The sequence below is a fragment of the Osmia bicornis genome, unplaced genomic scaffold (genome assembly GCF_907164935.1).
Source record: "Osmia bicornis bicornis unplaced genomic scaffold, iOsmBic2.1, whole genome shotgun sequence".
Taxonomy (NCBI): Eukaryota; Metazoa; Arthropoda; class Insecta; order Hymenoptera; family Megachilidae; genus Osmia; species Osmia bicornis.
The window spans coordinates 916,877-944,115 of NW_025791318.1; the positions used below are offsets into that span (position 1 = coordinate 916,877).

Genomic DNA, 27,239 nt, shown 5'->3' on the forward strand with positions numbered 1-27,239 from the left:
ATTTTATATTTTAATTTATTTGTGTCACGCTATCACTGTTTATCACTATTTTATTTATTTCACTGTCGCCTTCTTGATTTGTCGCCTGTTATATATCCTTGGATATTTTGATTCTTCTTTGTTATTCTTTAATTCAATTAATTCATGATGTCCCTGTCTGGTATTGGTATTGTGTAGTTCTTTCATAACAGGGGGAAAGTGTGCTTTTCTGTGGGAATTAATATGCATGTTATTAAGTTGTGCTATTCCTGTTTATTTTATGATGCGTTATTACAATTATTATCTTACCTTGCCTGTTTCCTTTTCTGAGTTGACTATCAGGCTTCCTTAATTGGTAATCTTGTTCTTGTTCGTTTTCTTAATGAGTCTTCTTACACTGTTCTGGTTTCTTGCTGACATTCCTTGTTTGACACATTAGGGTTAGGGCTAAGGTTATATTTCTGTAAATTCTGTCACCCGACATCTTTGAAAGTGTCTATTCTATGGTTTATGTTATCTATGGTTATCTATGGTTATACTATCTATGGTTATATTATTTTGAAATTTTGAAATTTTGAAATTCACTCCACTGTATCTTTACTTTATCTTATTCTCTTATTCTGTTTTATATCACATATATTGTGCTGATTATTTTGCTTACACATTATACCTTATACTATACTTTACAGATTGCACTTTACATTCCACATTTTCTCTTTTTCTTAATTTCTTAATTTGTAATTTATAATTTCATAATCTCTTCAATTGATGGCTCGTATTTAATATTGTTAATTGTTTATTTATTCATTTTACTTGATTGATCAAGGCCAGTAGATTGATTATTGTTTTTCTTTTATGATGAATGGTTTTTCTGTGCAAGTGTCTATTTAATTTATCTACAATTGACGGATAATGGTTTGACTGTTAAATATCAGGCTTACTTGTTCGATTATACAATGATGTGGTGCTTAATTAGATACGTGCTTTATATTTGATTTTATTTTGATTTTGATTTTGTTGTTTTATTTATTCTTGATACCTCATATGGCGATCAGTTTCTACTTTCTATTTCTAGTTTCTATTTTAACTACGCAGTTAATGTTTGATTTGTTTATCGCTTTAGTTATTTATCTTAATACCTCATTCAATAATCGGTCCTTCTTACATTTGCACTGATATGATCATTTATCATTTATTATTTACAATTTGACTTATGGCCTGCTTTGACGGGGAAGTGGGTAATTGGGATGATAATCTTTACGGTTATGGTATACGTTCAGTTCAATTTCGGTATTTTGTATTCTATTATATTACATTACATTTCATATTCCTTACATTATATCTCTATTCTTTACATTATATCTCTTTTACCTTATATTAATTTTCTTCACACTACATTACACTGCATTACATTACATTGCATTGCACTGCTTTACATCAGGTTACATTACATTATACTGTTTTGCGTCACATTACATTATTTTACATTGTGTTGTTGGATTACGGCCTTCAATTCATAATTTATGTCTTATTATTTACCTCACTCTTCTTTAATATCTTTAATTAACTACTTTACTGTTTTGTCGCTCATTCTTCCATTCTCTCATTTGTTCTTCATTCTGAATTAAATTGAATTGAAGTTATTGTTATTGTTATGATTTAGTTTTAATTATAGGTTCATGGTGGTACAAAGTTTGTAGATTATATTAACATATTTATGTTTACTTTTATGCGGTTATTCTATATTTAATACATTTAATACATATATATTTTATATTTTAATTTAATTGTGTCACGTTATCACTGACTACCACTATTTTATTCCATTTCCTGTCGCCTTCTTGATTTGTCGCCTGTTATATATCCTTGGATATTTTGATTCTTCTTCGATATTCTTTAATTCAATTAATTCGCGATGTCTCTCCCTGGCATTGGTATTGCGTAGCCCTTTCACAAAAGGGTGACAGTGCCTTTCTGTAGGAATTAATGTGCATGTTATTCAGTTGTGCTTTTCATGTTTATTGTGCGTTGCCACAATCTTTATTTACCTTGCTTGTTTCCTGTCCTTGAGTTGACAATCAGGGTTCCTTAATTGGTAATTTGTTCTTCTTATCCCTAACGAGTCTTCTTACACTGTTCTTGCTTCCTGTTGACATCCTTGTTTTGACACATTGGGGGTTAGGGTTAAGGTTATATCTCTGTAAATTCTGTCACCTGACATCTTTGAAGGTGGCTGTTCTATGGTTTATATTATCTATGGTTATATTATTTTGAAATTCACTTCACTGTATCTATGCTATACCTTCACGGTATCATTCATTCTTTATTTTCTTTTCTTTTATATCACAGTGTATTGTGCTGGTTATTTTGCTTGCACATTACACTTTACGGCTTGCAGTACACTTTCCCATTTTCATTTTCACTTCCTCTTCGCTTTTTCTTATTTCTTTATTTACTCAATTTCTCGGTTCCTCAATTTCCCAGTTTCTTAATTTCTATAGTTGTGCTCGCAGTCATATATTCAATCTTTCGTTATTCACTTATTATTTACTCATTACTATTTATTTATTCAGTCATTCATTCGTTCTTTGCTCATTGTTTATCTGATTAATAGTCAAAGGGTTTAATTTATTTTACTCTAATTTCTTTCCTTTGTGCTGACAAGCGGTGTCCACAATTATTTACGGTTTATGATTTATAATTTATAATGTGTAGTTTATAATTTATGATTTAACTTGTAGGCTATTCTGGTTAAGAGATGGAATATTGTAGCTAATAATCTGTACGATTGTACTATATTATTTCATTAAACACACTTCTTGTATTTGTATTTTGTATTTTACTTTAGTATAATACCTTCTGTTTTACATTATATTACGTGACACTACGTTATATTGCGGAACATTACATTATTACATTATCATACTATGTTGATTACTACCTTCGCTCTGTCACTGTTCATTCGTCCTGAATAAAATTGAACTAAAGTAACTGTTATTATTTAGTTTATTTTAACACACGATGGTACAAAGTTCGGTAGATTGTATTAGTATTAATATATTTATGATTTGCTTCCATGGTTATTCTTTATTTTATATTGTATTTAATATATTTATTATTACTCTAATTTATTAGGTCGCGTTATCGCTGTTATACATTTTGTTTCATTATCGCTTCTTGATTTGTTCTTGATTTCCCTGTGCATCCTTGATATTCATTAATGTTTTGGTGTTCCTTTGATTTCCTTTAATCCAGCTTATTCATGACGTCTTTCTCTGGTCATAATGTTGCTCTTCCATGATGGTGGGCTGTTTCTGTAATTTAAATTTAATAGTCATGTCATCAGTATGGGTAATTACTGTTGTTTTATAGTATGTTGCATTACCTTACCTTGTTTCCTTTCTTTTCTTTTCCTTTTCAGTTGCAATTCAGTTCTCTTATTCAATGTCGTTCCTTTTAGCTAGTCCTTGCATGCTAGTTTTGACACCGTGGCTTTGGCGCATTAGGGTTTGCTGAAAATAATTGTCATTTGTCTTTGTTATCTCATCTCTGAATTTTACTTTTCAATGGTTTATTTTACTTTACCTTACTCGTACTTGCTAGTATTCTGTTGTTTCTCTTTTCCTTGATTTATTCATTCATTCATTCATTCATTAATTCATTATTCGTTATTCATTCATTTATTTATTCTGACCAGTTGAGGTTGGTGATTTGATTTGATTTATCTTAATTAATTTTGCTATTCTTCTGTGATGATGAGTGGTTTTGTCCATTCAAATGCTTTCATGCTGCGCGGGTTCTGTTTAATTTCACCATTTTAAATATTAGTTTAGAATACTTTACTTATTGATTGATTGATTGATTTATTCTTACACTATGCAGTAGCATAGTGTTTAACTGAATTACACAGTTTATATTTGATTTGAATATTTACGTGTTGTTTATTTCCTTATTTTGAAATGTCATGAAATAATTGGTTCTATGTACATTTGCATTGACACGATCACTTATCATCCACCATTTACCATTTAACATATAATTTACTTTGGTAAAGAAATAGAGTATTTAGTTAATAAGCTTTACGGTTATATTTTGAGTCCACTTCTTGTATTTTATATTCTACTTTATTTTATTATATATCATTTGTTTTACATTATTATATTACATTGCATTATATTACACTGTGTTGCTTTACCCTATATTATTACATTATGCTGGTCGTGGCTTTCACTTTATACTTTACGCTTCCTATTCACTTCATTCTCTTTAATTTCTTTATTAATAACTTCACTGATAATTCGTTCATTCTTTCACTCCGTTATTGTTCATTCATTCTGTATTAACTGAATTAAAGTTACTGTTATGATTTAGTTTAATTTTATATTTATGGTGGTACAAAGTGTTGTAGATTAAATTAATATATTTATGGTTTGCTTTGATGCGGTTATTCTATATTCAATATACTTATATTTTATATTTAGTTATTTGTGCCGCGTTATCACTGTTTATCACTATTTATTTTATTTTACTGTCGTTTCCTTGGTTGTCACCTGTTATATCCTTGGATATTCTGATTCTTTTTTGATATTCGTTAATTCAATTAATTCATGATGTCTCTCTCAGGTATTGGTATTTTATAGTTCTGTCATAATAGGGTGACAGTGTGCTTTTCTGTGGGAATTAATGTGCATGTTATTAAGTTGTGCTATTCCTGTTTATTTTATGGTGCGTTGTTACAATTATTATCTTACCTTGCTTGTTTCCTTTTTCTGAGTTGACTATCAGGCTTTTTAGTAGGTAATCTTGTTCTTGTTCCCATTCTTAACGAGTCTTCTTACACTCTTCTTGCTTTCTGTTGACAATCCTTGTTTTGACACATTAGGGGTTAGGGTTAAGGTTATGTATATTCTGTTACCCGACATCTTTGAAGGTGTCTATTCTATGGTTTATGTTATCTATGGTTATATTATTTTGAAATTCACTTCACTGTATCTATGCTATACCTTCACGGTATCATTCATTCTTTATTTTCTTTTCTTTTATATCACAGTGTATTGTGCTGGTTATTTTGCTTGCACATTACACTTTACGGCTTGCAGTACACTTTCCCATTTTCATTTTCACTTCCTCTTCGCTTTTTCTTATTTCTTTATTTACTCAATTTCTCGGTTCCTCAATTTCCCAGTTTCTTAATTTCTATAGTTGTGCTCGCAGTCATATATTCAATCTTTCGTTATTCACTTATTATTTACTCATTACTATTTATTTATTCAGTCATTCATTCGTTCTTTGCTCATTGTTTATCTGATTAATAGTCAAAGGGTTTAATTTATTTTACTCTAATTTCTTTCCTTTGTGCTGACAAGCGGTGTCCACAATTATTTACGGTTTATGATTTATAATTTATAATTTGTAGTTTATAATTTATGATTTAACTTGTAGGCTATTCTGGTTAAGAGATGGAATATTGTAGCTAATAATCTGTACGATTGTACTATATTATTTCATTAAACACACTTCTTGTATTTGTATTTTGTATTTTACTTTAGTATAATACCTTCTGTTTTACATTATATTACGTGACACTACGTTATATTGCGGAACATTACATTATTACATTATCATACTATGTTGATTACTACCTTCGCTCTGTCACTGTTCATTCGTCCTGAATAAAATTGAACTAAAGTAACTGTTATGATTTAGTTTATTTTAACACACGATGGTACAAAGTTCTGTAGATTGTATTAGTATTAATATATTTATGATTTGCTTCCATGGTTATTCTTTATTTTATATTGTATTTAATATATTTATTATTACTCTAATTTATTAGGTCGCGTTATCGCTGTTATACATTTTGTTTCATTATCGCTTCTTGATTTGTTCTTGATTTCCCTGTGCATCCTTGATATTCATTAATGTTTTGGTGTTCCTTTGATTTCCTTTAATCCAGCTTATTCATGACGTCTTTCTCTGGTCATAATGTTGCTCTTCCATGATGGTGGGCTGTTTCTGTAATTTAAATTTAATAGTCATGTCATCAGTATGGGTAATTACTGTTGTTTTATAGTATGTTGCATTACCTTACCTTGTTTCCTTTCTTTTCTTTTCCTTTTCAGTTGCAATTCAGTTCTCTTATTCAATGTCGTTCCTTTTAGCTAGTCCTTGCATGCTAGTTTTGACACCGTGGCTTTGGCGCATTAGGGTTTGCTGAAAATAATTGTCATTTGTCTTTGTTATCTCATCTCTGAATTTTACTTTTCAATGGTTTATTTTACTTTACCTTACTCGTACTTGCTAGTATTCTGTTGTTTCTCTTTTCCTTGATTTATTCATTCATTCATTCATTCATTTATTCATTATTCGTTATTCATTCATTTATTTATTCTGACCAGTTGAGGTTGGTGATTTGATTTGATTTATCTTAATTAATTTTGCTATTCTTCTGTGATGATGAGTGGTTTTGTCCATTCAAATGCTTTCATGCTGCGCGGGTTCTGTTTAATTTCACCATTTTAAATATTAGTTTAGAATACTTTACTTATTGATTGATTGATTGATTTATTCTTACACTATGCAGTAGCATAGTGTTTAACTGAATTACACAGTTTATATTTGATTTGAATATTTACGTGTTGTTTATTTCCTTATTTTGAAATGTCATGAAATAATTGGTTCTATGTACATTTGCATTGACACGATCACTTATCATCCACCATTTACCATTTAACATATAATTTACTTTGGTATAGAAATAGAGTATTTAGTTAATAAGCTTTACGGTTATATTTTGAGTCTACTTCTTGTATTTTATATTCTACTTTATTTATTATACAACATTTGTTTACATTATTATATTACATTGCATTATATTACACTGCGTTGCTTTACCCTATATTATTACATTATGCTGGTCGTGGCTTTCACTTTATACTTTACGCTTCCTATTCACTTCATTCTCTTTAATTTCTTTATTAATAACTTCACTGATAATTCGTTCATTCTTTCACTCCGTTATTGTTCATTCATTCTGTATTAACTGAATTAAAGTTACTGTTACGATTTAGTTTAATTTTATATTTATGGTGGTACAAAGTGTTGTAGATTAAATTAATATATTTATGGTTTGCTTTGATGCGGTTATTCTATATTCAATATACTTATATTTTATATTTAGTTATTTGTGCCGCGTTATCACTGTTTATCACTATTTATTTTATTTTACTGTCGTTTCCTTGGTTGTCGCCTGTTATATCCTTGGATATTCTGATTCTTCTTTGATATTCTTTAATTCAATTAATTCATGATGTCTATCTCTGGTATTGTTATTTTATAGTTCTGTCGTAATAGGGTGACAGTGTGCTTTTCTGTGGGAATTAATATGCATGTTATTAAGTTGTGCTATTCCTGTTTATTTTATGGTGCGTTGTTACAATTATTGTAATTATTATCTTACCTTGCTTGTTTCCTTTTTCTGAGTTGACTATCAGGCTTTTTAGTAGGTAATCTTGTTCTTGTTCCCATTCTTAACGAGTCTTCTTACACTGTTCTTGCTTCCTGTTGACAATCCTTGTTTTGACACATTAGGGGTTAGGGTTAAGGTTATATCTCTGTATATATTCTGTCACCCGACATCTTGAAGGTGTCTATTTTATGGTTTATATTATCTGTGGTTATATTATTTTGAAATTCATTTCATTGTATCTATACTATACCTTCACGGTATTTCATTCTTTCTTTCTTTATTTCTTTCTTTATTTTAAATTCTTTATTCTTATTTTCTTAATTCCTCAATTCTCCTTTATTATTTAATCACCTTAATCGCGTTTAATTATGTTATTACGTTTATTATTATTGATTATTATTTACTATTATTGACTATTATTTACTGTTTATTATTCACTATTGTATTCATCTGTCAGCTGTTACTTTACTTTACTTTACTTTATTTTTAGTTTTTAGCTTTTAGCTTTTAGCTTTTAGCTTTTAGCGTTTGCCTTTAGCTTTCAGCTGTTATTTACTTATTGTTTATGGGATGTTCTAATCATGGGCTTCATGGGCCCCGTGGGCTCATGGGTTATTATCCATCATTCACTGTAGTTAGATAGATGGATTGTCGCATTTACATTCAAAGCATGCTTATCATGAGTGAGTGAGCATTTGAGTGTTTGTGTGTGAGTGTAAAGCATGTATGGGACATGTCATCGAGGGTTGCAGCGTACGAAGAGGTGGCGCGGTCACGCCGGGATGGTGTGATCCTTGAGGATATCCCCCCGGTGCCGACCGTTGTCGAAGAAAAATATGTTCCTGCCTCTGCAGGTCGGCGTGATGACCTCAGGGATAAGGCACATCATCAGCAACCTACCAGGCGGACGAAGAGGGGGCACGGCCAACTGTGGAGATACGATGTCCCTGTCCTGGCCGTGCTGAAGTACAACCCCTGTCCTGGCATTAGTGCTAGGTAGGCGAAGAGGTGGCGCGGTCACGCCGGGAAGGCGCGATCCTGGAGGATGCCCCGGTGCCGACCGTTGCTGAAGAAAAACGGCCTGTCCTCGTGGCAGGTCAGGTGGGCGTGATGACATCTAGGAAAAGCCACATCATCAATATCAACCCACCAGGAGGACGAAGAGGGGCACGGTCAACTGTGGAGATACGATGTCCCTGTCCTGGCCGTGCTGAAGTACAACCCCTGTCCTGGCAATGCTAGGCAGGCGAAGAGTGGCGCGGTCACGCCGGGAAGGCGCGATCCTGGAGGATGCCCCGGTGCCGGCCGTTGCTGAAGAAAAATTCCTGCGTGTATTTCTCAGGTTTAAAATGTCCTTACCGCTAGATCGGAGGTGCAACGGCGTGGATCCGCAGATGCCCCATGTTACATGGCGTTTTTGCGGGAGGACGGAATAATGCGAAATGCATTGAATTGCCAAAACGCCGTTGTGGCTACGTTGGTAACCTGTTAGATATCCCAAAGGATGAATAGGTACTGGCGGCCCACACAGGGGAGAGGTTTTAGTGGGTAGTATATCCAGCCGCAGGACTGTCCCCTCTGGACTACCTGCTCAAGGTCGTCCCTTCTGGGCTGTGACCTACTCTTGGGCTAAACCCCACCCTTCGGGGTCGGGTTGCCAGGTTGCCCCCTTCTGGGGTTGCCTCTTTGGGTTTGCCTCCACCAAACGGGCGCCAGGCTGCCCCCTCAGGGCGGGTATGAGTCCCACACTGCCCGGGCCCTCACCAGCCGAATAGAGTGAATGAGGGAACAACCCGCGCGTGCGCAAATGCATTTCCTCTCTTATAAAAAAAAAAAAAAAAAAAAAAAAAAGGTTAGGGTTAGGTTAGGTTAGGTTAGGTTAGGTTAGGTTAGGTTAGGTTAGGTTAGGTTAGGTTAGGTTAGGTTAGGTTAGGTTAGGTTAGGTTAGGTTAGGTTAGGTTCAGTCATTCATTCGTTCTTTGCTCATTGTTTATCTGATTAATAGTCAAAGGGTTTAATTTATTTTACTCTAATTTCTTTCCTTTGTGCTGACAAGCGGTGTCCACAATTATTTACGGTTTATGATTTATAATTTATAATTTGTAGTTTATAATTTATGATTTAACTTGTAGGCTATTCTGGTTAAGAGATGGAATATTGTAGCTAATAATCTGTACGATTGCACTATATTATTTCATTAAACACACTTCTTGTATTTGTATTTTGTATTTTACTTTAGTATAATACCTTCTGTTTTACATTATATTACGTGACACTACGTTATATTGCGGAACATTACATTATTACATTATCATACTATGTTGATTACTATCTTCGCTCTGTCACTGTTCATTCGTCCTGAATAAAATTGAACTAAAGTAACTGTTATGATTTAGTTTATTTTAACACACGATGGTACAAAGTTCTGTAGATTGTATTAGTATTAATATATTTATGATTTGCTTCCATGGTTATTCTTTATTTTATATTGTATTTAATATATTTATTATTACTCTAATTTATTAGGTCGCGTTATCGCTGTTATACATTTTGTTTCATTATCGCTTCTTGATTTGTTCTTGATTTCCCTGTGCATCCTTGATATTCATTAATGTTTTGGTGTTCCTTTGATTTCCTTTAATCCAGCTTATTCATGACGTCTTTCTCTGGTCATAATGTTGCTCTTCCATGATGGTGGGCTGTTTCTGTAATTTAAATTTAATAGTCATGTCATCAGTATGGGTAATTACTGTTGTTTTATAGTATGTTGCATTACCTTACCTTGTATCCTTTCTTTTCTTTTCCTTTTCAGTTGCAATTCAGTTCTCTTATTCAATGTCGTTCCTTTTAGCTAGTCCTTGCATGCTAATTTTGACACCGTGGCTTTGGTGCATTAGGGTTTGCTGAAAATAATTGTCATTTGTCTTTGTTATCTCATCTCTGAATTTACTTTTCAATGGTTTATTTTACTTTACCTTACTCGTACTTGCTGGTATTCTGCTGTTTCTCTCTTCCTTGATTTATTCATTCATTCATTCATTCACTTATTCATTATTCGTTATTCATTCATTTATTTATTCTGATCAGTTGAGGTTGGGGATTTGATTTCATTTATCTTAATTAATTTTGCTATTCTTCTGTGATGATGAGTGGTTTTGTCTATTCAAATGCTTTCATGCTGCGCGGGTTCTGTTTAATTTCACCATTTTTAATATTAGTTTAAAATATTTACTTACTTATTGATTGATTGATTCATTCATTCTTACACTATGCAGTAGCATAGTGTTTAACTGAATTACACAGTTTACATTTGATTTGATTTATTTACGTGTTGTTTATTTCCTTATTTTGAAATGTCATGAAATAATTGGTTCTATTTACATTTGCATTGACATGATCACTTATCATCCACCATTTACCATTTAACATATAATTTGCTTTGGTAAAGAAATAGAGTATTTAGTTAATAAGCTTTACGGTTATATTTTGAGTCCACTTCTTGTATTTTATATTCTATTTTATTTTATTATATATCATTTGTTTTACATTATATTATATTACATTGCATTATATTACACTGCGTTGCTTTACCCTATATTATTACATTATGCTGGTCGTGGCTTTCACTTTATACTTTACGCTTCCTATTCACTTCATTCTCTTTAATTTCTTTATTAATAACTTCACTGATAATTCGTTCATTCTTTCATTCCGTCATTGTTCATTCATTCTGAATTAACTGAATTAAAGTTACTGTTATGATTTAGTTTAATTTTATATTTATGGTTGTACAAAGTGTTGTAAATTAAATTAATATATTTATGGTTTGCTTTGATGCGGTTATTCTATATTCAATATACTTATATTTTATATTTAATTATTTGTGCCGCGTTATCACTGTTTATCACTATTTATTTTATTTTATTGCCGCCTCCTTGTTTGTCGCCTGTTATATCCTTGGATATTCTGATTCTTCTTTGATATTCTTTAATTCAATTAATTCATGATGTCTCTCTCTGGTACTGGTATTTTATAGTTCTGTCATAACAGGGTGACAGTGTGCTTTTCTGTGGGAATTAATATGCATGTTATTAAGTTGTGCTATTCTTATTCTTGTATATTTTATGGTACGTTGTACAATTATTATCCTACCTTGTTTTCCTTTCTCTGAGTTTACTAGCAGGCTTTTAATTGGTAGTCTTGTTCTTGTTCCTGTTTCTTTGCTATTCTTAACGAGTTTTCTTACACTGTTCCTGTTTCTTGCTGACATTTCTTCGTTGGCACATTAGTGACTAGGGTTAGATTACACCTTGCAAATTCTGTCACCCGACATCTTTGAAAGTGTATATTCTATGGTTTATACTTATATATATATTTATATTTTATATTATCTATGGTTTTATTATTCTGAAATTCATTTCATTGTATCTATACTATACCTTCACGGTATTTCATTCTTTCTTTCTTTATTTCTTTCTTTATTTTAAATTCTTTATTCTTTCTTAATTCCTTAATTCTCCTTTATTATTTAATCACCTTAATCGCGTTTAATTATGTTTATTACGTTTATTATTATTATTGATTATTATTGCTATTATTGATTATTATTTGCTGTTTATTATTCACTATTGTATTCATCTGTCAGCTGTTACTTTACTTTATTTTAGCTTTTAGCTTTTAGCGTTTGCTTTTAGCTTACAGCTGTTATTTATCTATTGTTTATTGTTTGTTTGTTTATGGCCTGTTCTAATCATGGGATTCATGGGCCCCGTGGGCTCATGGGTTATTATTCTTCATTCACTGTAGACAGATAGATAGATTGTCGCATTTCCTACATCATGTGACATTCAAAGCATGCTTATCATGAGTGAGTGAGCATTTGAGTGTTTGTGTGTGAGTGTAAAGCATGTATGGGACATGTCATCGAGGGTTGCAGCGTACGAAGAGGTGGCGCGGTCACGCCGGGATGGTGTGATCCTTGAGGATATCCCCCCGGTGCCGACCGTTGTCGAAGAAAAATATGTTCCTGCCTCTGCAGGTCGGCGTGATGACCTCAGGGATAAGGCACATCATCAGCAACCTACCAGGCGGACGAAGAGGGGGCACGGCCAACTGTGGAGATACGATGTCCCTGTCCTGGCCGTGCTGAAGTACAACTCCTGTCCTGGCATTAGTGCTAGGTAGGCGAAGAGGTGGCGCGGTCACGCCGGGAAGGCGCGATCCTGGAGGATGCCCCGGTGCCGATCGTTGCTGAAGAAAAACGGCCTGTCCTCGTGGCAGGACAGGTGGGCGTGATGACATCTAGGAAAAGCCACATCATCAATATCAACCCACCAGGAGGACGAAGAGGGGCACGGTCAACTGTGGAAATACGATGTCCCTGTCCTGGCCGTGCTGAAGTACAACCCCTGTCCTGGCAATGCTAGGCAGGCGAAGAGTGGCGCGGTCACGCCGGGAAGGCGCGATCCTGGAGGATGCCCCGGTGCCGGCCGTTGCTGAAGAAAAATTCCTGCGTGTATTTCTCAGGTTTAAAATGTCCTTACCGCTAGATCGGAGGTGCAACGGCGTGGATCCGCAGATGCCCCATGTTACATGGCGTTTTTGCGGGAGGACGGAATAATGCGAAATGCATTGAATTGCCAAAGCGCCGTTGTGGCTACGTTGGTAACCTGTTAGATATCCCAAAGGATGAATAGGTACTGGCGGCCCACACAGGGGAGAGGTTTTAGTGGGTAGTATATCCAGCCGCAGGATTGTCCCCTCTGGACTACCTGCTCAAGGTCGCCCCTTCTGGGCTGTGACCTACTCTTGGGCTAAACCCCACCCTTCGGGGTCGGGTTGCCAGGTTGCCCCCTTCTGGGGTTGCCTCTTTGGGTTTGCCTCCACCAAACGGGCGCCAGGCTGCCCCCTCAGGGCGGGTATGAGTCCCACACTGCCCGGGCCCTCACCAGCCGAATAGAGTGAATGAGGGAACAACCCGCGCGTGCGCAAATGCATTTCCTCTCTTATTAAAAAAAAAAAAAAAAAAAAAAAAAAAAAAAAGGTTAGGTTAGGTTAGGTTAGGTTAGGTTAGGTTAGGTTAGGTTAGGTTAGGTTAGGTTAGGTTAGGTTAGGTTAGGTTAGGTTAGGTTAGGTTAGGTTAGGTCAGGTTAGGTTAGGTTAGGTTAGGTTAGGTTAGGTTAGGTTAGGGTTAGGTTAGGTTAGGTTAGGTTAGGTTAGGTTAGGTTAGGTTAGGTTAGGTTAGGTTAGGTTAGGTTAGGTTAGGTTAGGTTAGGTTAGGTTAGGTTAGGTTAGGTTAGGTTAGGTTAGGGTTAGGTTAGGTTAGGTTAGGTTAGGGTTAGGTTAGGTTAGGTTAGGTTAGGTTAGGTTAGGTTGATTTTATTTTTTTTTTTTTATTTTTTTTTTTTTTTTTTTTTTTTTTTTTTTTTTTTTATTTTTTTTTTTTTTTTTTTTTTTATTTTGTTTTGTGAATCTTACCGGTTAATTATCGGTTATCAATGGTTTATGTCAGTGTATAATGTGTGTTCATGGTTTACTTGGCTTGCATTGCTGTTTCGTTGATTAGTTCAAGTTCATTTTCATTATCATTTCATTTTCTTTTATTTTCATTTTCATTTTCTTTTATTTTCATTTCATTTTATATTTGGACGAAGCAGCAGTGTAATATGCTTAAATGAATGAATTGAACAATCCGGGTTTTGTTATTAACTATTAACTATTAACTGTTTTTCTTTTAGTTTCAGTTTCAGTTTCAGTTTCGGTTTCGGTTTTGTTTTAGTTTTATTTCAGTATCAGTATGATTGTTTTAAAGTGTTGCGTGATGAGTGATTGATTGTGATTGTTTTGTGCTCTTGGCGTAGTCTGTTTTGTGTAGTTTATTGTTAGGTGGTGGGTGTTCATTCACATTCACTTTCCTTTCCTTTCCTTTACTTACAATTTTATCACATTCATGTTTTCATGTTTTCATGTTTTCATGTTTGCATGTTTTCATGCTTTCATGCTTGTTCATTTCTTTTATTCACGCCTTCTTACCTTCTTTCCTCTTAATCTTTCAGCTCCTTAACGGTCTCATTCATTCATTCATTGTGCATTCTCTCATTAATTCTGCTCAGTTCTGGTCAATTAAAGTTAATGAATATGATTTATTTATCTTGCTTTAATTCGCTTTCTGTGATGACAAATGGTTCTGTCTATTCAAATGCTTTGATTGTGCGTGATTTTATTATAATCTTGTTATTTAAGTATCCTTATTTATTTACTTATTCGCTTATTATTTATACAGTCTATATACTGGTGTAGTGCTTATTGAACTACGTACTTTATAATTTATCTGGCTTAATTGTCGCTTTAATTACTTTATTTTGAAACGTCATTTAATAATTAGGTCTATTCGCATTTGCATTGACATGAGCATTTGTCATTCACCATTTATCATTTATAATTTATAATTTAACTTATAATGTACCTTGCTGAGGAAATAGGGTGTTGTAGTTAATAAATTCTATGGTTATATATTATTGAATTCATTTCTTGTATTTCGTATCCTATTTAGTATATTCCATTTTGTTTTACATTATATTATGTGATTACATTATTTATATTATGTTGGTTACTGCCTTCATTTTGTACTTTATGACTTATGACTGAATAACTATTGCCTTACTTAGCTCATTTAGTATCTTTAATTGACTACTTCATTGTTTAGTTGTTCATTCTTTTATTCTACTCTGTCAATGTTCATTTATTCTGAAATGAATTGAATTAAAGTAATTGTTATGACTTAGTTTATTTATTTAACTCATGATGGTACAAAGTTCTGTAGTTCTGTAGATTGTATTAATATATTTATGATTTATTTCCATATGGTTATTCTTTATTCTATATTTTATAATTTAATATACTTATATTTATATATATTAATTCATCTGTGCCACATTATCACTGTTATTGCTATTTACTTATTTCATTATCGCTTCTTGATTTGGTTTTGATTGGTTGATTGGTTTTGATTTGCCTGTGCATTCTTGATATTCATTGGACATTTTGATGTTCTTGATATTCTTTAATTCAATTTATCCACGATGTCTCTCTCTGGTCATAATGTTGCTCTTCCATGACGATGGGCTGTTTCTGTAAATGCAATTAATTTAATATTCATGTCACTAGTATGGGTTATTTCTGTTGTTTATAGTATGTTGCAACTACCTTACCTTGTTTCCTTTCTTTCTCCTTTTCTTTTCCTTTTCAGTTGCAATTCAGCTCTCTTATTTGTTATTTCCTTTAACTAGTCCTTGCATGCTGGCTTTGATACTGCTTTGACACATTGGGGTTGTGATTCTGTAAATAATTGTCTTTGTCATGCGTTATCACATCACTGATTTTACTTTTAATGGTTTTCTACTTTACCTTACTTGTACTTGCTGGTATTCTGCTGTTTCTCTCTTCCTTCCTTGATCCATTCATCCATTCATCCACTCTGATCAGCTGAAGTTGGTGATTTGATTTGACTTGATTTATCTTTATCTTACTTTATCTTAATTTATCTTAATTTATCTTAATTTTGTTATTTTTCTGTGATGCTGAATGGTTTTGTCTATTCAAGTGCTTTGAAGGTGCATGGTTTCTGTTTAATTCACCATTTTAAATGTTAGTTTTTAATACTCTACTTGTTGAGTTATTTATTTATCTCTACGCTATACAGTAGCACAGCGTTAATTGAACTACGCAGTCTACATTTGATTTGATTTAGTTGCTATTTACCCACTTTTTTGAAATGTCATGCAATAATCGGTTCTATTTGCATTTGCATTGACATGACCATTTATCATTGACCAAATACCGCTCACAATTTAACTTATAATTTACTTGTGTAAAGGAATAGAGTATTTCATTAATAATCTTCACAGTTATATTTTAGTGAGCCCACTTCTTGAATTTTGTATTCTATTTCATTATATTTCATTTGTTTTATGTTATATGACGTCACATTGCATTGTATCACACTGCGTTACTTTATTATTTACATTATGGTGGTCACGGCTTTCACTTTATCCTTAACGCTTTCCTATTTACTACATTATTTAATTTCTTGAATTAATAACTTCACTGATCAGTGGTTCATTCATTCATTCTTTCATTCTCTCATTTGTTCTTCTTCTGAATTAAATTGAATTGAAGCTATTGTTATGATTTAGTCTAATTGTATGTTCATGGTGGTACAAAGTTTTGTAGATTATATTAACATATTTATGGTTTACTTTTATGCGGTTATTCTATATTTAATATATTTAATATATTTAATATACTTATATTTTATATTTTAATTTATTTGTGTCACGCTATCACTGTTTATCACTATTTTATTTATTTCACTGTCGCCTTCTTGATTTGTCGCCTGTTATATATCCTTGGATATTTTGATTCTTCTTTGTTATTCTTTAATTCAATTAATTCATGATGTCCCTGTCTGGTATTGGTATTGTGTAGTTCTTTCATAACAGGGGGAAAGTGTGCTTTTCTGTGGGAATTAATATGCATGTTATTAAGTTGTGCTATTCCTGTTTATTTTATGATGCGTTATTACAATTATTATCTTACCTTGCCTGTTTCCTTTTCTGAGTTGACTATCAGGCTTCCTTAATTGGTAATCTTGTTCTTGTTCGTTTTCTTAATGAGTCTTCTTACACTGTTCTGGTTTCTTGCTGACATTCCTTGTTTGACACATTAGGGTTAGGGCTAAGGTTATATTTCTGTAAATTCTGTCACCCGACATCTTTGAAAGTGTCTATTCTATGGTTTATGTTATCTATGGTTATCTATGGTTATACTATCTATGGTTATATTATTTTGAAATTTTGAAATTTTGAAATTCACTCCACTGTATCTTTACTTTATCTTATTCTCTTATTCTGTTTTATATCACATATATTGTGCTGATTATTTTGCTTACACATTATACCTTATACTATACTTTACAGATTGCACTTTACATTCCACATTTTCTCTTTTTCTTAATTTCTTAATTTGTAATTTATAATTTCATAATCTCTTCAATTGATGGCTCGTATTTAATATTGTTAATTGTTTATTTATTCATTTTACTTGATTGATCAAGGCCAGTAGATTGATTATTGTTTTTCTTTTATGATGAATGGTTTTTCTGTGCAAGTGTCTATTTAATTTATCTACAATTGACGGATAATGGTTTGACTGTTAAATATCAGGCTTACTTGTTCGATTATACAATGATGTGGTGCTTAATTAGATACGTGCTTTATATTTGATTTTATTTTGATTTTGATTTTGTTGTTTTATTTATTCTTGATACCTCATATGGCGATCAGTTTCTACTTTCTATTTCTAGTTTCTATTTTAACTACGCAGTTAATGTTTGATTTGTTTATCGCTTTAGTTATTTATCTTAATACCTCATTCAATAATCGGTCCTTCTTACATTTGCACTGATATGATCATTTATCATTTATTATTTACAATTTGACTTATGGCCTGCTTTGACGGGGAAGTGGGTAATTGGGATGATAATCTTTACGGTTATGGTATACGTTCAGTTCAATTTCGGTATTTTGTATTCTATTATATTACATTACATTTCATATTCCTTACATTATATCTCTATTCTTTACATTATATCTCTTTTACCTTATATTAATTTTCTTCACACTACATTACACTGCATTACATTACATTGCATTGCACTGCTTTACATCAGGTTACATTACATTATACTGTTTTGCGTCACATTACATTATTTTACATTGTGTTGTTGGATTACGGCCTTCAATTCATAATTTATGTCTTATTATTTACCTCACTCTTCTTTAATATCTTTAATTAACTACTTTACTGTTTTGTCGCTCATTCTTCCATTCTCTCATTTGTTCTTCATTCTGAATTAAATTGAATTGAAGTTATTGTTATTGTTATGATTTAGTTTTAATTATAGGTTCATGGTGGTACAAAGTTTGTAGATTATATTAACATATTTATGTTTACTTTTATGCGGTTATTCTATATTTAATACATTTAATACATATATATTTTATATTTTAATTTAATTGTGTCACGTTATCACTGACTACCACTATTTATTCCATTTCCTGTCGCCTTCTTGATTTGTCGCCTGTTATATATCCTTGGATATTTTGATTCTTCTTCGATATTCTTTAATTCAATTAATTCGCGATGTCTCTCCCTGGCATTGGTATTGCGTAGCCCTTTCACAAAAGGGTGACAGTGCCTTTCTGTAGGAATTAATGTGCATGTTATTCAGTTGTGCTTTTCATGTTTATTGTGCGTTGCCACAATCTTTATTTACCTTGCTTGTTTCCTGTCCTTGAGTTGACAATCAGGGTTCCTTAATTGGTAATTTGTTCTTCTTATCCCTAACGAGTCTTCTTACACTGTTCTTGCTTCCTGTTGACATCCTTGTTTTGACACATTGGGGGTTAGGGTTAAGGTTATATCTCTGTAAATTCTGTCACCTGACATCTTTGAAGGTGGCTGTTCTATGGTTTATATTATCTATGGTTATATTATTTTGAAATTCACTTCACTGTATCTATGCTATACCTTCACGGTATCATTCATTCTTTATTTTCTTTTCTTTTATATCACAGTGTATTGTGCTGGTTATTTTGCTTGCACATTACACTTTACGGCTTGCAGTACACTTTCCCATTTTCATTTTCACTTCCTCTTCGCTTTTTCTTATTTCTTTATTTACTCAATTTCTCGGTTCCTCAATTTCCCAGTTTCTTAATTTCTATAGTTGTGCTCGCAGTCATATATTCAATCTTTCGTTATTCACTTATTATTTACTCATTACTATTTATTTATTCAGTCATTCATTCGTTCTTTGCTCATTGTTTATCTGATTAATAGTCAAAGGGTTTAATTTATTTTACTCTAATTTCTTTCCTTTGTGCTGACAAGCGGTGTCCACAATTATTTACGGTTTATGATTTATAATTTATAATGTGTAGTTTATAATTTATGATTTAACTTGTAGGCTATTCTGGTTAAGAGATGGAATATTGTAGCTAATAATCTGTACGATTGTACTATATTATTTCATTAAACACACTTCTTGTATTTGTATTTTGTATTTTACTTTAGTATAATACCTTCTGTTTTACATTATATTACGTGACACTACGTTATATTGCGGAACATTACATTATTACATTATCATACTATGTTGATTACTACCTTCGCTCTGTCACTGTTCATTCATCCTGAATAAAATTGAACTAAAGTAACTGTTATGATTTAGTTTATTTTAACACACGATGGTACAAAGTTCGGTAGATTGTATTAGTATTAATATATTTATGATTTGCTTCCATGGTTATTCTTTATTTTATATTGTATTTAATATATTTATTATTACTCTAATTTATTAGGTCGCGTTATCGCTGTTATACATTTTGTTTCATTATCGCTTCTTGATTTGTTCTTGATTTCCCTGTGCATCCTTGATATTCATTAATGTTTTGGTGTTCCTTTGATTTCCTTTAATCCAGCTTATTCATGACGTCTTTCTCTGGTCATAATGTTGCTCTTCCATGATGGTGGGCTGTTTCTGTAATTTAAATTTAATAGTCATGTCATCAGTATGGGTAATTACTGTTGTTTTATAGTATGTTGCATTACCTTACCTTGTTTCCTTTCTTTTCTTTTCCTTTTCAGTTGCAATTCAGTTCTCTTATTCAATGTCGTTCCTTTTAGCTAGTCCTTGCATGCTAGTTTTGACACCGTGGCTTTGGCGCATTAGGGTTTGCTGAAAATAATTGTCATTTGTCTTTGTTATCTCATCTCTGAATTTTACTTTTCAATGGTTTATTTTACTTTACCTTACTCGTACTTGCTAGTATTCTGTTGTTTCTCTTTTCCTTGATTTATTCATTCATTCATTCATTCATTAATTCATTATTCGTTATTCATTCATTTATTTATTCTGACCAGTTGAGGTTGGTGATTTGATTTGATTTATCTTAATTAATTTTGCTATTCTTCTGTGATGATGAGTGGTTTTGTCCATCCAAATGCTTTCATGCTGCGCGGGTTCTGTTTAATTTCACCATTTTAAATATTAGTTGATTGATTGATTTATTCTTACACTATGCAGTAGTATAGTGTTTAACTGAATTACACAGTTTACATTTGATTTGATTGATTTGGTTGATTGATTGATTTATTTACATGTTGTTTATTTCCTTATTTTGAAATGTCATGAAATAATTGGTTCTATGTACATTTGCATTGACACGATCACTTATCATCCACCATTTACCATTTAACATATAATTTACTTTGGTAAAGAAATAGAGTATTTAGTTGGTAAGCTTTACGGTTATATTTTGAGTCCACTTCTTGTATTTTATATTCTACTTTATTTTATTATATATCATTTGTTTTACATTATTATATTACATTGCATTATATTACACTGTGTTGCTTTACCCTATATTATTACATTATGCTGGTCGTGGCTTTCACTTTATACTTTACGCTTCCTATTCACTTCATTCTCTTTAATTTCTTTATTAATAACTTCACTGATAATTCGTTCATTCTTTCACTCCGTTATTGTTCATTCATTCTGTATTAACTGAATTAAAGTTACTGTTATGATTTAGTTTAATTTTATATTTATGGTGGTACAAAGTGTTGTAGATTAAATTAATATATTTATGGTTTGCTTTGATGCGGTTATTCTATATTCAATATACTTATATTTTATATTTAGTTATTTGTGCCGCGTTATCACTGTTTATCACTATTTATTTTATTTTACTGTCGTTTCCTTGGTTGTCACCTGTTATATCCTTGGATATTCTGATTCTTTTTTGATATTCGTTAATTCAATTAATTCATGATGTCTCTCTCAGGTATTGGTATTTTATAGTTCTGTCATAATAGGGTGACAGTGTGCTTTTCTGTGGGAATTAATGTGCATGTTATTAAGTTGTGCTATTCCTATTTATTTTATGGTGCGTTGTTACAATTATTATCTTACCTTGCTTGTTTCCTTTTTCTGAGTTGACTATCAGGCTTTTTAGTAGGTAATCTTGTTCTTGTTCCCATTCTTAACGAGTCTTCTTACACTCTTCTTGCTTTCTGTTGACAATCCTTGTTTTGACACATTAGGGGTTAGGGTTAAGGGTTATGTATATTCTGTTACCCGACATCTTTGAAGGTGTCTATTCTATGGTTTATGTTATCTATGGTTATATTATTTTGAAATTCACTTCACTGTATCTATGCTATACCTTCACGGTATCATTCATTCTTTATTTTCTTTTCTTTTATATCACAGTGTATTGTGCTGGTTATTTTGCTTGCACATTACACTTTACGGCTTGCAGTACACTTTCCCATTTTCATTTTCACTTCCTCTTCGCTTTTTCTTATTTCTTTATTTACTCAATTTCTCGGTTCCTCAATTTCCCAGTTTCTTAATTTCTATAGTTGTGCTCGCAGTCATATATTCAATCTTTCGTTATTCACTTATTATTTACTCATTACTATTTATTTATTCAGTCATTCATTCGTTCTTTGCTCATTGTTTATCTGATTAATAGTCAAAGGGTTTAATTTATTTTACTCTAATTTCTTTCCTTTGTGCTGACAAGCGGTGTCCACAATTATTTACGGTTTATGATTTATAATTTATAATTTGTAGTTTATAATTTATGATTTAACTTGTAGGCTATTCTGGTTAAGAGATGGAATATTGTAGCTAATAATCTGTACGATTGTACTATATTATTTCATTAAACACACTTCTTGTATTTGTATTTTGTATTTTACTTTAGTATAATACCTTCTGTTTTACATTATATTACGTGACACTACGTTATATTGCGGAACATTACATTATTACATTATCATACTATGTTGATTACTACCTTCGCTCTGTCACTGTTCATTCATCCTGAATAAAATTGAACTAAAGTAACTGTTATGATTTAGTTTATTTTAACACACGATGGTACAAAGTTCTGTAGATTGTATTAGTGTTAATATATTTATGATTTGCTTGGTTATTCTTTATTTTATATTGTATTTAATATATTTATTATTACTCTAATTTATTAGGTCGCGTTATCGCTGTTATACATTTTGTTTCATTATCGCTTCTTGATTTGTTCTTGATTTCCCTGTGCATCCTTGATATTCATTAATGTTTTGGTGTTCCTTTGATTTCCTTTAATCCAGCTTATTCATGACGTCTTTCTCTGGTCATAATGTTGCTCTTCCATGATGGTGGGCTGTTTCTGTAATTTAAATTTAATAGTCATGTCATCAGTATGGGTAATTACTGTTGTTTTATAGTATGTTGCATTACCTTACCTTGTTTCCTTTCTTTTCTTTTCCTTTTCAGTTGCAATTCAGTTCTCTTATTCAATGTCGTTCCTTTTAGCTAGTCCTTGCATGCTAGTTTTGACACCGTGGCTTTGGCGCATTAGGGTTTGCTGAAAATAATTGTCATTTGTCTTTGTTATCTCATCTCTGAATTTTACTTTTCAATGGTTTATTTTACTTTACCTTACTCGTACTTGCTAGTATTCTGTTGTTTCTCTTTTCCTTGATTTATTCATTCATTCATTTATTCATTATTCATTATTTGTTATTCATTCATTTATTTATCTATTCTGACCAGTTGAGGTTGGTGATTTGATTTGATTTATCTTAATTAATTTTGCTATTCTTCTGTGATGATGAGTGGTTTTGTCCATTCAAATGCTTTCATGCTGCGCGGGTTCTGTTTAATTTCACCATTTTAAATATTAGTTTAGAATACTTTACTTATTGATTGATTGATTGATTTATTCTTACACTATGCAGTAGCATAGTGTTTAACTGAATTACACAGTTTATATTTGATTTGAATATTTACGTGTTGTTTATTTCCTTATTTTGAAATGTCATGAAATAATTGGTTCTATGTACATTTGCATTGACACGATCACTTATCATCCACCATTTACCATTTAACATATAATTTACTTTGGTATAGAAATAGAGTATTTAGTTAATAAGCTTTACGGTTATATTTTGAGTCTACTTCTTGTATTTTATATTCTACTTTATTTTATTATACAACATTTGTTTACATTATTATATTACATTGCATTATATTACACTGCGTTGCTTTACCCTATATTATTACATTATGCTGGTCGTGGCTTTCACTTTATACTTTACGCTTCCTATTCACTTCATTCTCTTTAATTTCTTTATTAATAACTTCACTGATAATTCGTTCATTCTTTCACTCCGTTATTGTTCATTCATTCTGTATTAACTGAATTAAAGTTACTGTTACGATTTAGTTTAATTTTATATTTATGGTGGTACAAAGTGTTGTAGATTAAATTAATATATTTATGGTTTGCTTTGATGCGGTTATTCTATATTCAATATACTTATATTTTATATTTAGTTATTTGTGCCGCGTTATCACTGTTTATCACTATTTATTTTATTTTACTTGCCGCCTTCCTTGGTTTGTCGCCTGTTATATCCTTGGATATTCTGATTCTTCTTTGATATTCTTTAATTCAATTAATTCATGATGTCTCTCTCTGGTACTGGTATTTTATAGTTCTGTCATAACAGGGTGACAGTGTGCTTTTCTGTGGGAATTAATATGCATGTTATTAAGTTGTGCTATTCTTATTCTTGTATATTTTATGGTACGTTGTACAATTATTATCCTACCTTGTTTTCCTTTCTCTGAGTTTACTAGCAGGCTTTTAATTGGTAGTCTTGTTCTTGTTCCTGTTTCTTTTCTATTCTTAACGAGTTTTCTTACACTGTTCCTGTTTCTTGCTGACATTTCTTCGTTGGCACATTAGTGACTAGGGTTAGGTTACACCTTGCAAATTCTGCCACCCGACATCTTTGAAAGTGTATATTCTATGGTTTATACTTATATATATATTTATATTTTATATTATCTATGGTTATATTATTTTGAAATTCATTTCATTGTATCTATACTATACCTTCACGGTATTTCATTCTTTCTTTCTTTATTTCTTTCTTTATTTTAAATTCTTTATTCTTATTTTCTTAATTCCTCAATTCTCCTTTATTATTTAATCACCTTAATCGCGTTTAATTATGTTATTACGTTTATTATTATTGATTATTATTTACTATTATTGACTATTATTTACTGTTTATTATTCACTATTGTATTCATCTGTCAGCTGTTACTTTACTTTACTTTACTTTATTTTTAGTTTTTAGCTTTTAGCTTTTAGCTTTTAGCTTTTAGCGTTTGCCTTTAGCTTTCAGCTGTTATTTACTTATTGTTTATGGGATGTTCTAATCATGGGCTTCATGGGCCCCGTGGGCTCATGGGTTATTATCCATCATCCACTGTAGTTAGATAGATGGATTGTCGCATTTACATTCAAAGCATGCTTATCATGAGTGAGTGAGCATTTGAGTGTTTGTGTGTGAGTGTAAAGCATGTATGGGACATGTCATCGAGGGTTGCAGCGTACGAAGAGGTGGCGCGGTCACGCCGGGATGGTGTGATCCTTGAGGATATCCCCCCGGTGCCGACCGTTGTCGAAGAAAAATATGTTCCTGCCTCTGCAGGTCGGCGTGATGACCTCAGGGATAAGGCACATCATCAGCAACCTACCAGGCGGACGAAGAGGGGGCACGGCCAACTGTGGAGATACGATGTCCCTGTCCTGGCCGTGCTGAAGTACAACCCCTGTCCTGGCATTAGTGCTAGGTAGGCGAAGAGGTGGCGCGGTCACGCCGGGAAGGCGCGATCCTGGAGGATGCCCCGGTGCCGATCGTTGCTGAAGAAAAACGGCCTGTCCTCGTGGCAGGTCAGGTGGGCGTGATGACATCTAGGAAAAGCCACATCATCAATATCAACCCACCAGGAGGACGAAGAGGGGCACGGTCAACTGTGGAAATACGATGTCCCTGTCCTGGCCGTGCTGAAGTACAACCCCTGTCCTGGCTAGTGCTAGGCAGGCGAAGAGTGGCGCGGTCACGCCGGGAAGGCGCGATCCTGGAGGATGCCCCGGTGCCGGCCGTTGCTGAAGAAAAATTCCTGCGTGTATTTCTCAGGTTTAAAATGTCCTTACCGCTAGATCGGAGGTGCAACGGCGTGGATCCGCAGATGCCCCATGTTACATGGCGTTTTTGCGGGAGGACGGAATAATGCGAAATGCATTGAATTGCCAAAACGCCGTTGTGGCTACGTTGGTAACCTGTTAGATATCCCAAAGGATGAATAGGTACTGGCGGCCCACACAGGGGAGAGGTTTTAGTGGGTAGTATATCCAGCCGCAGGACTGTCCCCTCTGGACTACCTGCTCAAGGTCGTCCCTTCTGGGCTGTGACCTACTCTTGGGCTAAACCCCACCCTTCGGGGTCGGGTTGCCAGGTTGCCCCCTTCTGGGGTTGCCTCTTTGGGTTTGCCTCCACCAAACGGGCGCCAGGCTGCCCCCTCAGGGCGGGTATGAGTCCCACACTGCCCGGGCCCTCACCAGCCGAATAGAGTGAATGAGGGAACAACCCGCGCGTGCGCAAATGCATTTCCTCTCTTATTAAAAAAAAAAAAAAAAAAAAAAAAAAGGGTAGGGTTAGGTTAGGTTAGGTTAGGTTAGGTTAGGTTAGGTTAGGGTTAGGTTAGGTTAGGTTAGGTTAGGGTAGGTTAGGTTAGGGTTAGGGTTAGGTTAGGTTAGGTTAGGTTAGGGTTAGGTTAGGTTAGGTTAGGTTAGGTTAGGTTAGGTTAGGTTAGGTTAGGTTAGGGTTAGGTTAGGTGGGATTCCCGCTCGACGCGTCGAGGAGAGCGGACGTGTTTCGTGGTCGCTCCGCGGTCAGATTTGCAACGCGGTGGATAGTTGCTTAGATATTCGCGTTTTTTTGTTAAAATCATTTTTATTGTTTGTTCGGAAGTACTAATGTGTCGTTTTTCAATTAAATATTGTATTAATTTATTAATAATCGTTAAAAACGTGGTGTGCGTGTTACGCGGTATTTCGATGCCGTGTTTCCGGTGTTCGTGGTGCTAATTATAAACATTTGACATTATTTAAAGATAATTCTAATTAATTATTAACGTTTCGTAGTGTAATTCCGCGTTTTTTGAGTGATTTTGTGATTAATTTGGTTAAGGAAGTGCGTGCAAGAATTGACAGGTTTTCAAGATGGCCGCCGTAGTTGAAGAAAGACAGACGGCTGCACGCGCGGCCAGGGCCTTGGGTAGAAGAGGACAGACGATGAGAAACTAGGTCAACGGTTTGGTGACGTATTACTTTAATCTTTAATCTTTTATTGCGTTTTTATTCATTTGTTTAACGTTTATTGCGATGATTTATTAAGTGATTTATGTGAAAGTGCGTCGATATTTTTCGATATTTTTTGGTATTTTTCGATATTTTGTTATTATTAGTATTATTAATATTGATCCATTTATTATTACTATTTGGTTGCATGTGTTTGACTGGCACGTTACCCCGCTGTATTATTTAATTATTTTCGTTTATTAATACATTCGATTGTTCGATTTTTCGATTAATCGATTATATTATCTTGTTTTTCGGTGATTGTTCGAGGCATAGCCTTTCCATTTATTCTATCTGTCATTTTAACGTGTTTATTCTACGTATATTTTATTTTATTTTATTTTATTTCTATTTTCATTTATTTTCATGTTCGATTTATTATTTTATTATTCTATTGTTTATGGTGTATATCTTCTTCACCGTTCGCCGTCCATTATACAGTT

General features: G+C 33.0%; 5 long non-coding RNA genes across 9 annotated transcripts; all 5 read right to left on the minus strand.

Moving 5' to 3' along the window:
- Nucleotides 1-1,692: 1,692 nt before the first annotated feature.
- Nucleotides 1,693-7,781, minus strand: LOC123988970. Of its 3 annotated transcripts, none has more exons than XR_006830351.1 (8): nucleotides 7,439-7,781; nucleotides 6,266-7,349; nucleotides 6,071-6,192; nucleotides 4,731-5,994; nucleotides 3,565-4,650; nucleotides 3,370-3,491; nucleotides 2,028-3,293; nucleotides 1,693-1,953 (listed from the first exon to the last, which is right to left on the minus strand). It is a non-coding gene; the product is annotated as an uncharacterized LOC123988970 (long non-coding RNA). The 3 variants fall into 3 exon arrangements; XR_006830352.1 differs by having other exon boundaries at nucleotides 3,365-3,491; XR_006830353.1 differs by having other exon boundaries at nucleotides 6,066-6,192.
- A 2,045-nt stretch (nucleotides 7,782-9,826) lies between these two features.
- On the minus strand, nucleotides 9,827-11,795 carry LOC123988980. 2 transcript variants are annotated; one of them, XR_006830366.1, is made up of 4 exons: nucleotides 11,600-11,795; nucleotides 10,423-11,514; nucleotides 10,229-10,350; nucleotides 9,827-10,152 (listed from the first exon to the last, which is right to left on the minus strand). It is a non-coding gene; the product is annotated as an uncharacterized LOC123988980 (long non-coding RNA). The 2 variants fall into 2 exon arrangements; XR_006830367.1 differs by having other exon boundaries at nucleotides 10,224-10,350.
- A 3,419-nt stretch (nucleotides 11,796-15,214) lies between these two features.
- LOC123988975 lies at nucleotides 15,215-16,756 on the minus strand. The gene is made up of 3 exons (XR_006830361.1): nucleotides 15,854-16,756; nucleotides 15,658-15,784; nucleotides 15,215-15,577 (listed from the first exon to the last, which is right to left on the minus strand). It is a non-coding gene; the product is annotated as an uncharacterized LOC123988975 (long non-coding RNA).
- Nucleotides 16,757-18,448: 1,692 nt separating this feature from the next.
- On the minus strand, nucleotides 18,449-21,625 carry LOC123988971. Of its 2 annotated transcripts, none has more exons than XR_006830355.1 (5): nucleotides 21,486-21,625; nucleotides 20,320-21,405; nucleotides 20,125-20,246; nucleotides 18,783-20,048; nucleotides 18,449-18,708 (listed from the first exon to the last, which is right to left on the minus strand). It is a non-coding gene; the product is annotated as an uncharacterized LOC123988971 (long non-coding RNA). The 2 variants fall into 2 exon arrangements; XR_006830356.1 differs by having other exon boundaries at nucleotides 20,120-20,246.
- Nucleotides 21,626-22,424: 799 nt separating this feature from the next.
- On the minus strand, nucleotides 22,425-23,096 carry LOC123988976. Its single transcript, XR_006830362.1, has 3 exons — nucleotides 23,018-23,096; nucleotides 22,823-22,944; nucleotides 22,425-22,746 (listed from the first exon to the last, which is right to left on the minus strand). It is a non-coding gene; the product is annotated as an uncharacterized LOC123988976 (long non-coding RNA).
- Nucleotides 23,097-27,239: the final 4,143 nt, after the last annotated feature.